This window comes from Bufo bufo, chromosome 3, assembly GCF_905171765.1.
Source record: "Bufo bufo chromosome 3, aBufBuf1.1, whole genome shotgun sequence".
NCBI classification, from domain to species: Eukaryota; Metazoa; Chordata; class Amphibia; order Anura; family Bufonidae; genus Bufo; species Bufo bufo.
In genome coordinates, this window is record NC_053391.1 from 316,826,400 (window position 1) to 316,834,708 (window position 8,309).

At 45.3% G+C, this 8,309-nt stretch overlaps 1 long non-coding RNA gene across 1 annotated transcript; it reads left to right on the forward strand.

Moving 5' to 3' along the window:
* Positions 1–320: 320 nt before the first annotated feature.
* Positions 321–724, forward strand: LOC120993390. The gene is made up of 3 exons (XR_005777247.1): positions 321–367; positions 455–535; positions 614–724. It is a non-coding gene; the product is annotated as an uncharacterized LOC120993390 (long non-coding RNA).
* Positions 725–8,309: the final 7,585 nt, after the last annotated feature.

The following is an 8,309-nucleotide window of genomic DNA, read 5'->3' on the forward strand; positions in this document are numbered from 1 at the left end:
TCTATATTTTAAAAAGTAAGTATTGAAAAAAAAAAATTGTTGATATATGAGGAAATAGTGCTCTACAAGTTCCTTTAACGTTATCTGCATTTTGTCTGGTATTCTGTTGCGTACAGATGTCATCAAAGAAGACAACCATTGACTGGAGTGACCCACCCAGAAGGCGCCGCCGTATTCAGTGGCCAGTAAGTATAAAATCAACACTTGGAGTTTTTACTGTTTGATTCCTTGCATTAATCAGTATGTGCTCTTATTATAGATTTCATCATCATCATCTGCAGAGGGCTCTCCAGCAATGGCCAGCTCACCTGCCGAATCGCCAGCGTCCAGGGGAGGTGGACCAAGCCCGGACCGGGGCTGTCAAGAAGTAAGTATATATATATATATATAGATATCGTAATTTTATATTTTTTTTTAAGTACAGTCTTCTAAAAAAAAAAATATTTGTTTTTAGCAATCTGCACCTAGAGCCGCCAGCGAGGATCCCCCAGTCGCCTCCAGAGTCCGCGGGAATGAGCGTGGCGGTCGTAGACGTGTAAGTATTGAATTAAGTAGTTTTAATTAGCATTTTGTACTAGGATTTACATTAAATTTTGTATTTCCTTTTTTTCAGGGTTCCGTAGGCTCCACCAGGGAAGATGAGGAGTTCGGGGTTCCGAGCATAGATAACCTGCTCCTCATCCAACTGGTGGAGGCGCGTCCAGCACTATGGGACCACTCCGACCGCCACCACGCCGATCATCGTCGTACCCAGCGGCTCTGGAGGGACATCTGTGCTGAAGTTTTTGAGACCTGGGGGGATCTCGATGCGGCGGCTCAGGAGAAATATGGTAAGTAAAACAATATGTATTTTAGTACTTTAAAATATTGTTATTTTCCTTTCATCATGCTGATTTTTTTTTTTATTGTTTTTTTTTTCGATAGTCAAACTGGTTACAACGCGTTGGCGATCTATCCGGGACCGCTTCAGGAGGGATTACAACAAGGAGGTTCAGGCCCCGAGTGGCTCCGGAGGAACCTCAGGGGCCACCTACATCCATACGGCGGCCCTGGGGTTCCTACGAAAGGCAATGGCACCTAAAAGGTAAATATTTATAACAACTGTTCAAAAAATAAATTGTAAAGGGGCTGTCTGAGACAGGGTAGCGTTTGGCTCCTCTGTTTTGGCCAGCCCCTCACAGTCAGATGGACAACTTTTCTCTCCGTCTGACTGTAAGGGGCTGTCTGAGACAGTGGAGCGTTTGGCTCCCCTGTTTTGGCCAGCCCCCCACAGTCAGATGGACAACTGTTCTCTCCGTCTGACTGTAAGGGGCTGTCTGAGACAGTGGCGCGTTTGGCTCCCCTGTTTTGGCCAGCCCCCCACAGTCAGATGGACAACTTTTCTCTCCGTCTGAGTTTAAGGGGCTGTCTGAGACAGGGTAGCGTTTGGCTCCCCTGTTTTGGCCAGCCCCCCACAGTCAGATGGACAACTGTTCTCTCCGTCTGAGTTTAAGGGGCTGTCTGAGACAGGGTAGCGTTTGGCTCCCCTGTTTTGGCCAGCCCCCTATGGTATACGGTAGACATAGCATAGAACATGGATGTTTTATTTAAAGAACAATTCCTAACTTTCCTTTTTTTTTTTTCCCTACAGAAGTGTTAGCAGCACTCGGGAGCCTGACCAACCTCCTGAGGCGGAACCGGAACAGATCGCCAGCGCCAGCCCTCCTGTCCCTCATGCATCGGCTCAGGATAATCCGAGTCCCCTACCGGGTCCCTCCGCTCAACAGAGGCTCTTAGGTTTTCGTCAAAATTTGAGAGCCCTGGTGAGCAGGCAGAGATCCGGTAGGCCAAATCGAGCTGATTATGCGAACCTTGTAGAGGTCGTTTCCGACGCTCTAGAAGGTTTTGCCCAACATCAGATGGAGTTTGGTGCTGACTTGATTCGCCGCTGGGAGGGGGCGGAGTCGGCGTTTCAACGCAGCCCAAACTACCATTATGGGCTAAACATGATCAGTTTGATGGACTCAATGACGCCCGAGCAGTTGCATGAGTTCAAGATCATGCAAGAGAACGGGGCATGGGAAATTATGCACCGCCCCCAAATCCCACCCCCACCCCCATCCCACACCTATCCCCCATCCCACACCTACCCCCCATCCAACACGAATGGCCAGTACCGCCAACCTTTCCCTTCCCACCCCCCCGAGCATGTGTTTCCTTCTGCTTCTTTTTCTTCTCCTGCCCCGTATTTTCCTCCTACTTCTTTTCAAACTCCCTCCACCTCTACACGTGCTCGGGTCCCCTCCTCCTCAGACCCTTCCTTTCTCCACACCCCGCAATTACGCCCTGCATCCTTTCCTGTGGCCCGTAGTTTTACCTCAGTGGATCGCCAAGACAGGGGGGCTACCATTGCCAGCCCCAGACCATCAACCCCACGACAGTCCACCTCCCCTCACCGTTATGAACAGTTGTAAATAAAAATTTTGTTTATATTTATTTTATTTATTTTATGTATAAAAAATAAAAAAATGTTTATACTTTACTGCACTGTGTCTGTGTTTTTATTGTCCTGTACAGGGAACCTTGGCACTACAGCTGTGTTGAAATTAAAACTACCCTAGTCTCACTACTGTGCGTTTATTACAACACCCTTGGTAGTTTTTATATCAAAACAGCATTAGTGCCAATGTCGTAAGATCCATTAGAACATGACCATCAATAATGAGCTATCTTTTGGCTCATTAATTGATCGTAGACCCTATGATTGGCACATGAACAAGCAAATGCTTGTTTTATTATGTTTTAATGCCATTATATTATGCCTGTATGCTGTATTTCATCTCATGTCATATTCTCCCATGTCACAATGTGATTCTACATGTAAGATCCTTTACACAGGCCTAGTTAGGATGCACTACACTTGTTTCTCCATAAGATGGGGCAGTGTCTCAGTGTATAAATAGCTTAGCTCAGACCAAGTTAGGCAGTTCATTCTAGAACAGACCAGTTCAGTGCAGAGTAGAGCTGAGAGCAGTCCAGTTCACTCATGAAACTTAGTCAGAAAGCAGCAGAAAAGTAGCTGCATAGCTGGAGGGAGGCTTATTCACAGCCTCCCTGCTCTGTCGGCTCCACAGTCCAGGGTTTCAAGCCTGCAACTATTCTACCTAGAGGTGAGCAATCCACTCCTACAGATCACCCCTCTGGGGTGACCAGTGTCAAAGCTGCATTCAGCCAAGTATCCAAGGGATTACTACAAATTTATTCAAGACAAAGGATCAGCAAGACAGCAATTACTTGAGGGTTTACTAGGCACCTTTGTACCAAGTGTAGGAGACAGCTTCAGGCATCCTTCCTCACCACCAGTTTAAACCCTGAGGACAATTTAGGCCAACTATCAGAACAACACTGGAATAGAGGTTCAAGTATTCAGAGAAACCCCTTCAACCACGTTTAAAATAAGGCAAGAGTTTTTACCAGTTTAAGACTTTAATACTTCATAAGCCTAGTCTGAAGCAGTAGCTTTCATATTCATTCCAAAGAGCCTGTTTCCACTAAGGACTTGCATTCTACTCCCCCCCCCCACCCCCTATATGCATGGGAGACTGTTTTTAATATCTGGCTGTACCAAGAGACTGTTATTACTTGGATGTACTGTTACCAGGATTTATCTTCAGTAAAGTTCCACCCTGGATTTCATCCTCCTTGTCTCAGTCTCCAATTCCTCAATTAACACTACAGTAAATGGTTGTACCACCACAGAAGGTACTGGCGTCACGACTACAAGGGACCTTGCCATAGGCACATTAATACAGACCATCAAGGGCACCTCGAATCACCATCTGGCCTGTGTCCCTTATACCAGAGTGTGCCCCAGAGAATCCTTGTGCCGTTCTCCTCTTCACTTGTGTGAGCCTGCCCAGGGACGACGTAACCGTTAGTTACCAGTACTGTAATTTAACTCGGCCCACCTATTGCTCACACCGTGACCTCATGTGTAATTCCCCTGTTTGGTCTGGCATACCGTACAAAGACTGCAATATTAAGTACTTTGCCCAAAATGGGTGTTTTTTTTACTAACAGAATATGACAGCAGTATATAACGCTTGAATTTCACACGTACAGATGCAGCAAGATCTGTAAAATTTTGTATTTTGCCCAAAAATTGTGTTTTTTAAAACCCAGAAAAATAAAACTGTATTTCTAGCTTAAATTGCACACTGACTAATGCGGCAGAGGCCCAAGATGGAGGGTATTGCCAAAAATGGGTGTTTTTTCAAAGCCAGAAAATTATTGAAGTATTTCAAGCTTGTTTTTAACAATCACAGATGCAGCAAAGGCTGCAATATTAAGTATTTTGCCCAAAATGGGTATTTTTTTTACTAACAGAATATGACAGCAGTATATAACGCTTGAATTTCACACGTACAGATGCAGCAAGGGCTGTAAAATTGAGTATTTTGCCCAAAAAGGGTGTTTTTAAAACCCAGAAAATGATAGCTGTATTTCTCGCTTAAATTGCACACTGACTAATGCTTAAAAGGCACCAGATGTAGGATATTGCCAAAAAAGAGTTTTTTTTTAACCCAGATTATTATTGCAGTATTTCAAGCTTGGATTTCAATGTCACAAAAGCACATATGCAGTGCTGGTGCACTGAGCTTGCATAAAATGGCCGCCGCCGCCCACCTAACTAACAGATGGATAAAAGTTATTTTTCTCTGTCACTAGGCTCAGGGCAGGGTAAAAAGATTGTGCACTGCACCCACACAACTAAATCTATGTAAATCGCTGAGTTCAATTGCAGTTCTGATTAAAGTTTCTTTCCTATTCTCTCCCTCACAGCAGCAGCATCCTCTCCCTACACTACTAAGAGCAGAGTGATGTGCAGCGCTACGTGACTCCAGCTTATATAGAGGCTGGGTTACATGCTGCACTGGCCAATCACAGCCATTCCATTAGTAGGCATGGCTGTGATGGCTTCTAAGGGCACATAGGTAAACGCTTGTTGATTGGCTGCTCTGCAGCCTATCAAAAAGCGCCAAGAAATCGCCTTTAACTGAAATGTTCGGGTTCGGGTCCGGGGTCCAAAAATCCTAAAGTTTGGTACGAACCCGAACTTTACAGTTCGTGTTCGCTCAACCCTAAAGGTAACCAAAAAATGTCTGTTCTGGCACAGTTTTTATTATTAGCTTTTTTACAAGGTTCACCTGACAGAGTAGATAATGTGATATTTTTATAGAGCAGGTCGTAACGATGCGGCGATACCCAATAAGTCTATTTTTTTTATTTTCTTTTGGATTTACACAATAAATTATATATTTTTTTAAATCATGTTTTTGTGTTTCCAATTTCTGAAAACCATATTTTTTGTATTTTTTGGGCGATTGTCTTAGGTAGGGTCTAATTTTTTGCTGGGAGAGATGATGGTTTGATTGGTACCATTTTGGAGCACATATGAATTTTTGATCACTTGGTATTACACTTTTTGTGATGTAAGGTGATAAAAAATGGCTTTTTTGCCACATTTTTTTATTTTTTTTTACGGCGTTCACCAGATGGGTTGGATCACATACTATTTTTATAGAGCAGGTTGTTACGTACACAGCGATGACTAATATGTGCATTTTGTAAATTTTATATTACACAATAGAAGCTTGTTTGACAGAGTAGATAATGTGATATTTTTATAGAGCAGGTCGTAACGATGCGGCGATACCCAATAAGTCTATTTTTTTATTTTCTTTTGGATTTACACAATAAGGCTACTTTCACACTAGCGTTCGAGGCTCCGCTTGTGAGCTCCGTTTGAAGGGGCTCACAAGCGGCCCCGAACGCATCCGTCAAGCCCTAATGCATTCTGAGTGGACGCGGATCCGCTCAGAATGCATCAGTCTGCCAGCGTTCAGCCTCCGCTCCGCTCAGCAGGCGGACACCTGAACGCTGCTTGCAGCGTTCGGGTGTCCGCCTGGCCGCGCGGAGGCAAGCGGATCCGTCCAGACTTACAATGTAAGTCAATGGGGACGGATCCGTTTGAAGATGACACTATATGGCTCAATCTTCAAACGGATCCGTCCCCCATTGACTTTCAATGTAAAGTCTGGACGGATCCGTTCAGGCTACTTTCACACTTAGAAATTTTTCTAAGTTATAATGCAGACGGATCCGTTCTGAGCGGATGCAAACGTCTGCATTATAGGAGCGGATCCGTCTGATGAAACATCAGACGGACCCGCTCCGAACGCTAGTGTGAAAGTAGCCTAAATTATATATTTTTTTAAATCATGTTTTTGTGTTTCCATTTTGTGAAAGCCATATTTTTTTTATTTTTTAGGCGTCTTAGGCAGGGTCTCATTTTTTGCGGGATGAGATGGTTTCAAGTGGAACCTGCACTTTCTGAATTATATGATAGCCGCTATGGCACATAACAGGTATATTTAGTGTTAGGAACCCGTCTAACTAGAGATTGCCTTGACGGGCTCAAATAATTTTGTACAAAACGATTTGCCAAGTATCTCTAACTTATTAGTTCAGCATTTGCAATTATCATGCAATTTTGTACTTTATTTGGTTTGCAGTGAGCTGTTGCATTGCTTGTTTTGTTTAACAGTCTTGTTCTCAGCCATAGCAACGTTCCCCTGCGCTTTGGGATGTGCTGACTGACCCCCTTTTTCTTTGCAGTTTGTACTAAAGGTGTGGCTGCCTCCCCAGTCGTGCACTCCTGACCAGCCCGTCTGTCCCACAGGTTGATTTTAATTAGTGTTAGTATATAGCTTGGCCTGCTCCCCCTCACTCACTGAAGCCATCTGGCACCAGGAGAGAGATAGTGTGTGGACTCTCATTGCAGTCCTTGGTGACCATGTGGCGCCAGGGGTGGTGTGGAGTGGGCCCGGCGTGGTGGTGTTGGTGGTACATCCCATGTTTGCTGGGCGGCAGGTGCCAACGTTGCTCCAGAGGCGGAGGAAGAGGCCGAGGCGGCGGCAGCAGCAGAAGAGGCCGAGGCGGCAGCAGCAGAAGAGGTAGCAGGGGGAGCCTGAGTAACTTCCTTGTTTTTAAGGTGTTTACTCCACTGCAGTTCATGCTTTGCATGCAGGTGCCTGGTCATGCAGGTTGTGCTAAGGTTCAGAACGTTAATGCCTCGCTTCAGGCTCTGATGGCACAGCGTGCAAACCACTCGGGTCTTGTCGTCAGCACATTGTTTGAAGAAGTGCCATGCCAGGGAACTCCTTGAAGCTGCCTCTGGGGTGCTCGGTCCCAGATGGCGGCGGTCAGTAGCAAGCGGAGTCTCTTGGCGGCAGATGTAGTATATGGCCAAAAAATAATCAGACTATTGATGGTTAAATGCACTTGGGTGACACAGGCTCAGCCTGCAGCTGATGTAGTATATGGCCAAAGAATAACCAGACTGTTGATGGTTAAATGCACTTCGGTGACACAGGCTCAGCCTGCAGCTGATGTAGGATATAGCACAAAATAACCACACTATCGATGGTTAAATACACTTGGTGATAGCTCGTGCTGGCGCACCACAAGTCACAAAATGGCCGCCGATCACCCCAGAAAAAAAGTGATCTAAAAACGCTCTGGGCAGCCTCAAAAAAGTGAGCAAGTCAATAATAGCACTTCAATGATCCACAGCTGCAGATCGATCACAGAATCAAGTCTTTTGGAGGAGTTATTCTGCCTAATCTCGCCCTAACGTCGCAGCTGCAACCTCTCCCTATACTGATCATAGCAAAGTGACGTGCGGCGCTACGTGACTCCAGCTTAAATAGAGGCTGGGTCACATGGTGCACTGGCCAATCACAGCCATGCCAATAGTAGGCATGGCTGTGATGGCCTCTTGGGCCAAGTAGTATGACGGTTGTTGATTGGCTGCTTTGCAGCCTTTCAAAAAGCGCCAAGAAAGCGCCGAACACCAAACCCGAACCCGGACTTTTACGAAAAGGTTCGGGTCCGTGTCACGGACACCCCAAAATTCGGTACGAACCCGAACTATACAGTTCGGGTTCACTCATCCCTAGTCGTGACACCAGTACCGTTAATGGTGGTACAACCATAGGTAGTAATAATGAGATAGACAGTGGTAAGATGCAACTCAGAACTTTTACTTTGGATGTCTTTTGGTTGCAGCAGTACAACTATGCAGTCTTTAGATGGTACAGAGTTAATTCTGCAAATCCACTGTTTTAGGCTGTTTAGATTTCTTTGGTTTTGGAGCAGTGGGTTACTTCAATGTGAGTGGAACTTCTGGTGAGGTTGCCGGAGGCTATGGTATCCTTCACCTAAATATCCCAAAGGTCCTTTATGCCTGGTTTACGGCTTTTATCCTT